This window comes from Corvus kubaryi, unplaced genomic scaffold (assembly GCF_017639235.1).
Source record: "Corvus kubaryi isolate FWS band 111438036 unplaced genomic scaffold, C.kubaryi_AGA036_p1.0 split3-73, whole genome shotgun sequence".
Taxonomy (NCBI): domain Eukaryota; kingdom Metazoa; phylum Chordata; class Aves; order Passeriformes; family Corvidae; genus Corvus; species Corvus kubaryi.
Window position 1 is genome coordinate 16,759,302 of NW_024582091.1, and position 13,374 is coordinate 16,772,675.

The 13,374-nt window shown below is 41.7% G+C and overlaps 1 protein-coding gene across 6 annotated transcripts in view; it reads left to right on the plus strand.

Annotated features, from left to right (window-relative positions):
* Window positions 1-13,374, plus strand: part of ANKRD6 (ankyrin repeat domain 6) — a 90,038-nt gene that overhangs the window by 20,640 nt on the left and 56,024 nt on the right. Inside the window, exon 1 of one of the 6 annotated variants that reach the window (XM_042016526.1) lies at window positions 9,030-9,048. The exons of the other annotated variants lie outside the window; for them this stretch is intronic. The gene's annotated coding sequence lies outside the window, so the exon portion shown is untranslated. Of the gene's footprint in view, window positions 1-9,029; window positions 9,049-13,374 lie in introns of those variants that run through there. 6 annotated transcript variants of the gene reach the window in all.

Genomic DNA, 13,374 nt, shown 5'->3' on the forward strand with positions numbered 1-13,374 from the left:
TTTGAACGTGTGTCTCATGAAACGTGTTATCATACATGTTATCCCACGAACACATTGTTCTTTGGAGGTAATATTAACTGTGCTTATTAATGCACAAAGTCCCTGACAAAGAGAACTTGCATAGCCTATATGCAAAAGTAGCTTAATTCTCTTGTCTTTAAGATTAGTTACATTTTGGAGCTTCTCTCCCAGCAATAGGTTTAAAATAAGACACTGCCAGTAGTTGTCTTGGACAGTTAAGTCGTTAAGGCAGCCTCAGAATGAGTTAATAGCAGTAACAGGCTCCTGTTCTCTCAGAGAAGGATGTGTGACTTTTTCTTCTAGATAAATTGTATATCGGAATTTAGAAAAGGCTTATTGTAAATATTCCCTTGCTGAAGGAGTGTTCAGCCCACCACTGGATGCAATTATATGCCCATATGAAACCATCCTTTGACCCACTAGTATCTTGTATTTCTTCTGGCAAGTAGAATATGTGCAACATAAGCCCTGAAACTGAATTCTTACTACAGTCATTGTACAAATTAATTTATTTCAGAAGTGGCAAAATCTTTTCATGTTCTCCCAGTATGTATGCTGATTAATATTTTCTAATTTCATTCATACCACATAACAGTTTGGTTTGGAAGGGACGCCTGGAGATCTGTGGAAGCTACACACTTTATATATTGGGACAGTGCTTTAAAAACCTGAGGGAAACTAAATCAGGTCCTCGTACACTGTGCTTTCCTGATTGAAGATGAAACCACTTTTGGCTCAGTAGCTTTCAGTTGTACTGCTGGTCTCGCAACAGTAGCACACTGCTACAGATTTCATCTCAAGTAATCATTTCACAGCTGCCCTTACATCATTGCCATGTTTTTGTCCTTCACCCTTGACTGAGCTTTTGAGCAGTGAGCATCTAGTGAAGGGGATGATGATGATAAAAATGTAGCCATTCAGAAAAAAATCAGCCAAGGACGTTTGCACCAAGTGGTTTATGTTGGGTATTCGGCTTCATAGGTGAAGCAGTGAAATCTCGTCAGGAGGTCATTCGTTCTGAGAGTGATTGGACAGGGCATTGCAAGTTTACATCTTGTCTTATGAAGAGTGGTCATGATGGTCAAAATTTCAAGCTAGTAAAAAGTCATCTCTTGATTTTCGTTTTAAAAAGAGATCAGCATCTCTTGCTGCCACAAAACTAGCCTCCAGAAAGAGAACCTCTCCTCCACCTTTTCTCTCATTACTAGATTTGTGTTGGTGGTTGACTATCCTGATGATCCTGCTCTTGTCTCTTTTCTTCATGGCAAACTTGCAGCCACCTGTATTTGAAATTGCGTTGAGTGTTGGATCTCTGCAGGCATTCCACTTCTCTTGCCTTAGTTTCTTTGCTGTCAAATCACTAGTGGTCAGATGTTTAAGGAATGAGTGAATGAGCTCTTGATGAGTGTTTAAAGACAGCCCCATTGATGTCCGGTGTGACACCAGACCAGTAGCTCATTTCTAAGTAACAGCACAGTAACAAATACAGATCAATTGTACAATTATGCAGGTTCAAATGACAGAAAATCCTGTAACTCACCAGTACTGGCTAAGCTTAATGTCCAGGTGCACAAAGATTTACATGATCATAGTGACCAGGTAGGCCAGCAGGAAGCTGGGAATGGCTTTTCTCCAGATGATGAGTGCATTGGGTTTGCGCAGCCAGGTTTTGGTAACAGGTGGGCTACAGGGATTGCTTCTCTGAGAAGCTGCCAGAAGCTTTCTCTGTTCAATACAGGCAATGCCAGCTGGCTCCAAGACAGGCCCCTGGCTGGGCAAGGCTGAGCCCATCACTGATGGTGGTAGTGCCTCTGGGATAACAGAGTTAAGAAGGGGAAAAAGTTACTGCATAGAGGCAAATTGCTGCCAGAGAAGAGAGGAGTGAGAATATGTGAGAGGGACAGTTCTGTGGACACCAAGATCAGTGAGGAAGGAGGGGAAGGAGGTGCTCCAGGAGCCGAAGCTGAGATTCCCTTGCAGGCCATGGTGAAGTAGATGTGCCCCTGCAGGCCATAAGATCCATGGGGGAGCAGAGATCTACCTGCAGCCCATGGTGAACCTCACGCCATAGCTGGTGGATTCCCAAAGAAGGCTGTGATCTGGTGGGAGCACTGAGCTGGAAAAGGCTCCTGGAGGCCCATGAGACCTCGTGGAGAGAGGAGCCCACACTGGAGCTGGTTTGCTGGCAGGACTTGTGACTCTACAGGGGACCCACATGGGAGCAGCCTGTTCCTGAAGGACTGCACCCCATGGGAGGGACCCACACTGGAGCAGTTTGTGGAAGCCTGCAGCCCGTGGGACAGACTCATGTTGGAGAAGTTTGTGGAGGACTGTGTCCTGTGGGAGGGACCCCAGGCTGGAGCAGGGGAATAGTGTGAGGAGTCCTTCCTCTGATCCTGGTTCCCCAGAGGAGGAAGGCAGAGAACCAGGAATGAAGTTAAGCCCAGGAAGGAGGGAGAGGTGAGGGGAAGGTGCTTTTAAGATTTGTTTTTACTTCTTGTTATCCTACTCTGATTTGATTGGTAGTGAGTTCGAGTCTGTTTTGCCTGTGATGGTAATTGGTGAGTGATCTTTCCCTGCCCTTAGCTTGACCCATGAGCCTTTCATTATATTTTCTCTCCCCTGTCCAGTTAAGGAGGGGGATGATAGAGCAGCTTTGGTGGGCACCTGGCATCCAGCTAAGATTAAACCAACACAAGGAACAACTTGGACCAGCCATGGGGCTCAAAAAATACCAAGTTCTCCAATAAGATGATTTTTTTTACTGTTGTGTAAAAAAATGGTCCGTGACCATGTCCTACTTCCACTCCCCCTCTTTGCCAGTTCTGTCCTCGGTGTGCTCAGGTGAGGAAATACTGTGTAAGGCAGTACTAGTCCCATGCTTACACATCTGTCAGCATCAGTTGGGAACTGATTATTCTGTTTTCGGAAGGAATCAGTGGTGATGGTGGCGACAGATGTTTCCCTGATGTCCAAGTTACGCTCTGCTCCCATGGCAGCTGGTGGTTGTAATGGATGATCTTTGTCTTCACTGTTGGTAGAGATTTATTTTATGTGAGTGTACTCAGTTTTCTTACGTTCCATTCATGGACTGGAAGGAAGGCAAGCTTTCATTTCCTGATACTTTTAAGGAAAAAATAAGTGGGATAGGGAAGGGGGTCATTTAGTCAGTAATGGAAGCTGGGGACAGGAGTAGGGTGGCCACAGGGTGCCAGACACCAGTTTTTTCTCAGGAGTGCTTTTGACTGTGCTCATATGTTTTATTTCATGAGTTTTTAATGTTAGTTTTTTAAAGGTTAGGGCATAAATGTAAAACTTGTTACGACTTCCTTAAACTAGAAGGGGATCAAATTTAGGATTTCTCTTCTCCTCACTTGGCCCTTACAGGAAATGTTTGGTGCATTTGTGGCTTTCCAAAATGGACAAGGAGAGGGGAGTATCTACTCATGAGGGTTACTTCATTACTGATTTTCCAGCCTGTCCTGTGTATTTCTTTACCTACTATATGCTGACATCATTTGGATCCAGCTGCTGCTGAAATAAAAGGCCATTTTGCCATCTGTGTTCACCTGCCTAAAAAGCTACTGTAAGCAGGGAAGAGAGAGCAAAATACTTCGACTCCATCTGTTAGGATGGACTAACTGCTAATTTAGGAGGGTTGTTCAGTCCCATGGTAATCTTTGCTGTGGGCATGCAAGAACTGAAATAATAATTGTAACAGTCTAGTTTCTTTTACAGTCCCTCAAGGCAAGTGTTTGTGATTATTTGCTGTAAGATACAAATCAAAAGCAATACATGCATTAGGATTTGGGAACCGTCTCATTTCCCCAGTGTAAGAGGAGAAAAAAGAGCCCGGGTAAATTTCCTCGTGCTAAGGGAATTTCTTGCAACACCCATTATCTGCAGCATAGATATCACAAGCTATTTAAAAACGATACCTCTTGAAGACAAATCGCTGAAAATCCATTTCTAGTTGATGGATCAGAAAGCCATTACCGTCTTGTAGAGCTTTTGCTCCAGTATCCTGCATAGTGCTTTATCCTGTGTAGTCATTTTGCTGAGCAGCGGAAGGCACAGAAGGAAGGAGGGTCACTGCCTGCTGTGAAACCTCTCCTGCAGCCCTGCATTAATAGGCTCCTTTCTTCTGGCCTGTGTAATACCTGTTAGCTGCCCCTCGTGGCATGTTTGCACAAGGGTTATTCCTGCAGTGTATTTGGCCCCAGTTTGTGCTGTGGCTGAATTAGATAAACCCAAACCCATATGTAACACTTTTTCCCCCTGGTTAGATTGACCTTGGGAGTAAACCTGTTCCCTGGGGCTATGTCTGGTTTTATGTATGTGCTGGGTCAAGGTATTAACTGTTAGTCAAAGTTGCTGGCTTGTTCACGGTTCATTAAAAATAAAGCAGACAAGTTAACACTGAACCGACTGCTCTAAAGCTGTGTTAATGTTTTCCTCCCTGACACAGGTGGGGACCTGACCTCTTTCCTCTTACCGGTGGTTTTGCATGCAAGAAGCTTGTCTTTAAAGTCTCACTTATCAGTAAAAACAGCTGTGTTACGAAATACAAAAGCTCATCTCATCTGGTAAAGAAACATACTCTTGCCGTTACACCGTACATAGAAGGGCAGTGTGGAAGTGCAGTCCCTGTTCCTAATAGAAATGAGTAGGTCACTCTGAAGCTCTTAATTGATGTCATTTACTGACCCTGGGTGCCTTTCTCACCTCCTGAGCATGTCCCCTAGGCAGTTTGGGAACTGCCCAGTGCATTAAAGGACACCTGAGATGCTTTGTGTTCCCAGGCAGTGCAGCTGCTCTTATGGATGCAGTGAGAGCTGTACTCCAGTTTTAGAACTCCTTTTACCCTATAGGGGTAACAGCTGCTTTTGGTGCTGATCCTGAGCACCTACAGCTGTGAGTTACTTCTAGCCTTGCCTCTTCACTTCTGTTCAGAAGTGGTGGTACCACTCTGTAAGTCAGATGGTGGGTTGTGAGAATTCCTTATGGAGGTTGCATCTGCTCTGTTAACTCCTCTACCCAGAGCAGCACAACTTCTTGTGACTGTTGTGCTCTGCTTTCGTCACAGTGGTCCTTGCTGTGCCAGAATGCATCCAAATGAGACCTTCCACCCTTGTTTGGCTTCCTCAGGGTAGATGAATTGCACCTCTGAGAGCAGTAATAAATGTGAGTTTAAATATTGCTTTTTAACTTTTATATTTCTTCCTCAGTGTTTTGATTAAGGTAAATTAAAAATTAATAATATAGCAGCCTGTATTCTAAGGTCAGGCAAGTTAGCAATTTGAATTCGTTGAGTGTGATGGGGGCATAAAGACAAAATGAGAGGTTTCAAGGGGTCTTACAATAGTAATTCCTTAGGAGTGAGCATAGCAGACTGAGATTTGCTAGACTCAGAGGGATGCCAGGATAATCAAACCATCCACAGGTCTGGAATCCTGTACACTGAGATACTAGATAAACATCCAGACCTGTAGACTGTTAGATCATCCATATTTCGTTGCCATTTCTTTGTCAGTACAAAAAACCCCCAGTACCCAAATGGGGACAAAATGTCACGTACACTTCTGTGTGTATGACTGTATCTGCTGTAAGTATCTTGTGCTTGTTTTAATTCTGGCTGGAGATTTGTCTCTGGTTTCACTGTCTGAAATCTGGGATATTGGTTTTTGAACAGCTGAAATAAATGTTACCTTTTTTGAAAAAAAATGAGTCAGTCAGTCATCTTAATAATAATAATAATGATGATGTATTTTTATAAAGTATCTTACATAATTTTCTAAAATCAAAGCACTGGGACCTAAATAGCTGAGGTTCATTAAGCAGATGAAATGAAAGAAGAGAAGCATCTGGCAGAAGAATGGAGGGCAGTGTAAAAATAGAGGCATATGGTAGTTCGAGTAGCATTAGTAATTTCTGAAATTACGTTGCCTGTGAACCTCTGCTCCATTCAAAGTAGAAGACTGCACCAACAAAGCCAATTTTCAGGACACGCACACAGTGTTCCTGTCTTCCTGAAAATAAGTGGCCAAAGCTAGGGGAAATCAGAGGTACCTTTTGGCTAGCAGAAATTTTTCCCACATGGACAGTTTGATAATGTACCCCAAATAAGCCTTCAGAAAGTGAATCAGTAAATATTTTTTTTTAATATGCTGTTTTCCTAAAACATGTGCCCTGATTCATTGTGACTAGTCAGTATAAGGATCCTGGAGAATATTCCTTAAATAAACACACCCCTTATTTGTGTATATTTATTTGCATAGACTGTCTGAAGAGGCTGGCTTGCTTTGTGCTGGGTTGTGGAGGTTTTGCCATAACATGGCTTAATGGAAAACTGTATTTCAGAAACATTAAGGATTTTTCAGACTTTTAATCTTGAGTTAAAGAGTCAGTTTTAAATTTCTATTGTAAACTCCTTGTTTCAGGCTTTTTTTGGTTTGTTTTTTGCATTCCTCTTTGTTTTTTCCTTTTCCTCCCCTACATAATTTCCCCCTACTCTCAACTGTAATCTTTTATGTTCCTTCTAAGAAACTTAGCTGGGTGTAAATGGTAGTGCATTACTTCTTGCAGTATCACCGTATGTCACAGTAAACCTGGAATCAGTGTTTTTACAGCTTGTAAACCAAAAGTGTAGGAAAATTAAATGACTCTCTCAACAGCACAGAGAAAGCCTCTGTCAGACCTGGGACTGGAATACAGATAGGTATTCTGGTCACATCACTGGACCCAGCTACCTCTGTGTCTAATTGCTGCTTTATTTGTCTGTTTGACCTTTTCATCTTTCTCATCTCATTGCTCTCCTAATCTGAGTCTTCTCAAATGGTCTAGGTTGCTTCAGGCCTGGCCACTCTGGAACTGCTTTGGTAGGCATGTTCACCTGGCTCTCCATAATGCTTTTTTTTCATCGTGGTAGTAACATAGGCAAGCTTCTGGTATCATAAATATGCTCAATAATAATATGGTGGGACATGGATATATTGCTTACTAAGAAAGACTGCAGAACGTATAACTGCTGTTACCTATGGAGAATAGGGTCTTCAGGATTATTTCTGATTTATGTAATTGTGGGCACTATTATACTCCATGTTTCCTAAAGTAGAGAAAGTCTTTTTGACAGTTTGTTGAAAATCCCCTGGTGTCTCTGACTGTACTGTACAAGTAATGTGGTGTAGTCACTAGGGGATTATGTTAAATTGGAAATGCACATTTTGCATTAATAGTTGAAGTGCAAGAGCCCCTTATTAGAAGGATGGCAATTGACAGCTTGCTAAAGGAGGTTTTCATATTTTAAGATTTTAATAGTGATAAGTACAATGATCCTGTATGCTGCATGCTTCTAATTGTGAAATAAAAGGCACACTAAAATCAGTTTTCCCACATAAAGGTGGTTAAAATTTATTTCTGAAATGCAGAAGCTATTTAGCTCTGTAGAAAGTGGTGAGACCTGTGCTGGTTTGGAGTTAACGCTGGAGAGGTTCAGCACTGGGACTGTTTCATTTCACTCAGTTTCCAGTGAACAGCTGCAAGTGCTCAGCTTTTCATGCACATTTTAAAAGCAATTTGATTAGCAAAAATGGGATGATGCAGAAGTTGCTTCTCTCAGAAAACTCACTGGTGAGTTTTACTATAATTTAATATGGTCTAGTGGTCACATTCAAAGTGAATAAAATTAAAAATACCCATTATCAGTGTCCATACTTCAATTAGTCCCATTTTTGAGGTAAAGAGATCTGGAGGGACATGAGTAACTCTGATAAGTAGCCTCAGATTTCTTTATCAGGATATGCTAAATTAATTAAACATGGGCTGCTTAACAACAACATCACTTTATTTTTTGTGTCAGTTTAATAGTTGTTTTTAAATCACAATAAGTCACACTGGCATATCTTATTCACACAAAAGAGCCTCTGCATTTTTCTTCCTTTGCCTACTAAAATCAGCAGTTCTCTAGCCACTACTTATGTATCCAGCCTGAGAGGTATCTTTTACACTTCAGCACTATGTTCTTCATTTCCATTTAGGTTTTGGTTCACTGTGTCTTATAGGTGTTTTTTTTTCCAGTACTGCTGCTTAGTCAGTTCATTCCTATTTTTGCGTTTGTATGGAACTTTTCACTTTATTGATTGCATCCTCTTTATTCCATACCATTTCTGCAATTTGAAATTACTTTGAAAAGTGATCTGTCTCCCTCTAAAGAACTTGAAACTTTACCCATTCTGATGTTAGAGACAGATTTTACAAGTGTCATCTCTGTTTTCTTGATCCCACATGGGACTATTGAACAAAACTGGACTCAGCATATACATATATAGGAGCCTATCAGAAATTGCAGGACAGTTTGATAAGGAAACTGTCAGAGGTAACTACTGAGCTATTGATTTTCTAAATCACTCAGGCACCTAGCTTACACCCATAGGTTGTATTTCCTTAGTTCGTTTGTCGGTGTCAAAAACCTTACTGAATTCAAGATGCATACACTGCTTTTCTTTGTGACCCTGTCAAAGAGGAACATTATATTAGACATAATTTTTGATGATTTTTGTGCTTAGTTTTGTTAGCGTACTTCCATTGTTGTATTCTACTTGAGGCTGCTTAAGAGTTTATTTCTGGGTGATAAGGACAGGATGGCAGTTTGTAATTCTTTTAATTTTTCTTCTTTTCACCTTTTCAATGACAATTTTAACCTTCCTCTGTAGACTTTGTATTTTCTCTCTTCTGAGCAAGTGTATAAATATGAACCTAAACAGGTGTATGGATGTTGGTTGAGCATTTTAATTGATAATATTTTCCAGAATGTCCTGACCTACCCCTTATTTTCTCTCATGGGCTTTCTTTGGTATAACAAGACAAGGCTGGAAAATGAGCAGCTGTATTGGCTTAGCTGGAACAAAAGCTCTTCTTCTTTGCCTCACACAGTGGCCAGAAGTATATGGCTAGAGAAGAGAAGGAAGAAAAATGATCTCTCCCGTGCCTCTATATGATCCTTCAATATCTACAGGATCCTTTTCCTGGGTAAGATGGGATTGGACAACAGTGACCTAAGCTTGATTTCCTAAATTCCATAAATGAATGCTCATGTTAATTTCTGGAGGTAAAACAGTTCTTTTGCTATGGCATAATTGTTGCTGGATATTTAATCAGACTATAGTCACATAATAAATGCTTTTATCTTCATCAGAACTTTCTGGTAATTTTTCATGATGTTACTCTATCACTCCTGTACCTGCAGATAGTGTTCTTTTACCCTAAACGGTGGCATGACTTTGGAAGCAGTATGTGGCCTAGAGAGTTAAGGCAACTACTTATATATTGTGTGAGAATTGAATGACAGCAATATTATTTTGGGGATATGAACATGACTGATAAAAGGTTTATCTGAAATGGTTAAGCAACATTGTTGTTATTTTAAATTACATCAGTAAGCTGTTTTTAGGGAAGAATGATGAAAGAGGGATGACAGACTGAGGTGAAACAGTAGAAGGAGAGCAATACAAGGTGCAGGATACATTTGGTACAGCTGGGTGAACATACTGAAGTCATGGCGCTTTGAGCTGAAGGGCTGTAACTTTGTATAGGTTTTAGAGATTCGTCCATGAGATGTGAGTGTCAGTGTTACTTGTGTGTTTTATGAAGCTGATGATTGGGAAGATTAGACTCTGCAAACACCTCACCCAGTCTAGGAATCATACCCACTGCTTTATTTGCTTGTAGTTCATCTGTGAATGAAAGAAGAAAATGATACAATTTTTGTTTCAGTGTTGCACCTAGCAAATCTGAAAGGGTCTGCTGTTTCTCTTGACTGCTTTACTTTTCACCATAGCAGTGTTTCGAACACCGCAGTCTTCTCTGAGTGTGTTGGAGGTCTCCAGGGAGGACCAGCATGATCAGGATGGGCATGTATCCAGCTGTAGGCTGCAGACTGATAGGATGCAGGAAACACTTTGGCTACTGTAGTGAAGTGATGCATCTTCCTGAACATAGTCCAAAACAAAACAAAGTAACAAAAAGGATTTTTCCTTTCCTTTGGCACTCTTGCTGTGATGACTACTCTGACATCACCTTTCCAGTCATTCATGTGGCATCCCAGTAGAGGCAAGACATGAATTTCTAATACGAGTAATAAACAGGAGCTTTCCTTCTCTTCACCTAAATATGTCATTTAATATTGCAGGGGCAGAGGATATGTTTTCTTTGGCAGGTCATTTTTAAGAGTCTTCCACACAATTTTTATACCAAAACACTTCACTTAAGTAATTCTGTTACAGAGAGACTTTAAGAAGCTCAGGCAAGAAAGGCAAGACACATTTTCTCCTTGGGTTTGAAACAAGTTAGAAAGTAGATGAGGGAGGGAGGTGTACAAAGGCTCTTCCAGATTTCATGAGCAGGGAGATGTTTTGCACCAGCAGTGCATTTGGATGGGCACAGAAGAGGCCTGTGCTGCTTCAGCCAAGAGGCAGGAACATCCTCTAGGGAAGAGACGAGAGAGAGCAGGCTCCCAGCCCAAGGGATGTGAAGGCAAAGCTGTGCCATGGAGTTGTGCAGACTTGGGTTTTGTGATGCTCTGTCTCTGTCCTGTATGGCACCAGGTTATGTGTGGAGCAGTGCCAGAACAAAATGTGGCCTCATCTGAGTTGCTTGCAGATGAGGAACAAGTGTGTTGGCCCATCATGTTGTTCAGTCTGTTTAAATTTGTTAATGCATAATAATGTGAGAATTTAGCAAGGATTCCCATTCCTTCCCACTTCCCTCTGCATTGAAGCTGCCACTTGTATTGTTTCCTTTCTTCTTTTCCTTCTTTCTCTTCTGATGCTCACCAGAAATCTGGAACAATGGAGTTTTACACTGCTGCAGAAAGTGCAGCACCTGCCATGTGAAATCTCTCCTTTTCTCTTTGGGTGAAAGCTTTAAGCAACACTTGTCCCAGACAGAGATTAAGGCCTCGGTATTGCTGTCTGGGCTGCACATTTGATTAATACAGGGTCCCTTTATTGTCACCCTGCCTTTCTGCTCCTCCTCATTGGAAATCAGTGACTCTTCCCCAATTCATTCATGACACAGAGAAAAGAATGTCTAATTATACATATAGATAAAGAAAATATATAGCATGCATTCAGCTAGTAAAATGAGCTCTTTTCCCACATGGGGAGGGGATTAGGCAGGGGGGCATTTGCCTCCTGCAGCTGCTGGTAGAAGCCTCTAACAGACGGCAATGCAATATATGTATATGTGTATATATATATATATACACAAACGCATGTATGTGCACACACAAGTAGGAGAGCTAAACACAGTTGGTGTTGACACATAGTTTTGTTTTGTGTTTATGTTTCAGTGAAAGGATGTGGTGGCCTGGAGTTGTGGGGGTGTTTGCCTTTGAAGGTTGGAAATAGTTTTGCTCCTGCAAGCTACTGTTTCCGTTAGCACTTGACAGCCCCGTTGGCACGGAGGGGATTTATTTGCTGGGGATTATCCAGGGAGGCGCTGCAAGGAGGGGTGTGGGGGTGTGTTTTGGCCACAGCATGGTGCTCTGGGGACATAATCCTTCCTGTAAGGAATTGCACAATTTATTTACAGAGATAGAAATGGGTATGTTGATAGTTTGCTGTAACCCTTTTAGCCCTTATATCCAAGGTTTTCTCCACTTTTTAGTGATGCAGTCCTTCCAGACACAGACAGGGTGAATATGTGTATCAGTTCACCTGGGGTTGGAGTTCCACAAGTGCTTTTCTGCTGTGCTCTCCCTGCTGCCTCCCAGCTGAGCAGCTGCAGGTCATGCCAGGGCTGGTATCTGGGGCTTGCTGCAGTTCCCTTCAGCCTGGGTGGGAGCACGAGCACAGGACCTGCAGTGCAAAGCCAAGCCAAAAACAAGCTCCCTTGGACACATGCTTATCCTGTGCCAGGGCAGTGTGGAGGGACTGTTGGTGCAAAGAGCAGTGGGAGTTGCTCAGAGGAGACATCACAGGTCCAGCTGTTACTGGATTGATTTGATGGGGAGCAGCAGCTTTCTTCTGCAGTGACAGGGGGGTTATGTGCAGCATTGGTGGTGAGACCAGTGAGGCCAGGGCTTGCCTTACCCCAGGGCAGAGATGCTGGAGCTTGAAGCTGCAGGGTTTGGAGCTGGCTAGAGCCTAGCTGTGAGGATACATGCTAAAGGTATGCCCAGAGCAGGGTTACCAGGTTCAGTGTGATAGGTGGTGTTACAGAACAGGAGGAGGGAAAAATCATCTTAGGTATTTATAAACCATAATGCAGAGTGTAGAAAGTAATGTGAATAAAACCATACATATAAAAATATATTTGATATATATAAATGTGTCAAATATATATATATATATATAATTGCTATATATAAATATATTATGAGTGTAAGGAAAGCTTCACTCTGCTCACCTTGTTGGTCTTCGTGTTCGACCCTGGTGGTCTTGCACTTTGGTCATTCAAGTCTCTGACAGAAATAAGGAACAAAAAAAACCCCAAAAAAACCCAGCCAGCAACTGTGGTTCTAGATGAGTTCAGGTGAAATGAACATGAATGAGGCAAATGTAGTTGGACTGTGTTTTGTGAGTGCTTTCTCAGTGGAAGATGCTTGTCTGTCCACTGCTGTGGAGGTTCTGCCTTCAGAATGTTCTGGATCCGCTCCAGACCATAAGGTGGCAGTGGCCATAGTGTGCCTTCTTTTATCTTTCAGTTGGTTTTACTCCTGTTTTTAATGTGTCAGCATAGTAAAGCTTTTATTATCCCAGCACCTCCCTGAGAAACTTACTCTACTGCTGTATGAAGTGACCTGGTTAGTAACTCAGTTTCAGTATTAATTTTTTTTAATGCATTGTTATGTGGGTACCTGAAACTGTCAGCTTTCTTTGGTAGTGGTGCTACAGATCAAGAACCCAAAAGTCAGACCTCATAAAGCGAGTATTTCCACAAGCACCTGTTCACTTTGTTTATGGAGGAATGTCTCCAGCACAGAATGAGCTTCATTCTTGCAGCTCTGGCAAATGAGCTGTGACACACTCTTACTGATGCTGCTGCTGCAAGTAATCAGCTAGAGGTTACTTTCCTGGATGAAATACATTTAAATGGCAGGAAAGGAGAAGACTGTGATTTATTTTGATTGCTTTTCCCCATGATATTTGAATACTGCAGTATTTGATATGAACAGGTATATACAAAGATTTTTTTCTCCATACGACACCATAAATCAAGAGAGAGTTTAAAAAAACCCAAATTGCTTTTACTGACTTCACCTTTTCCTTTCAAGAGCCCAGGAGCTTAGATCTGAATGCTTCAAGTGAACATATTGGTCTATTTATGTTGAATGAAGCAATATATTTTTATGTT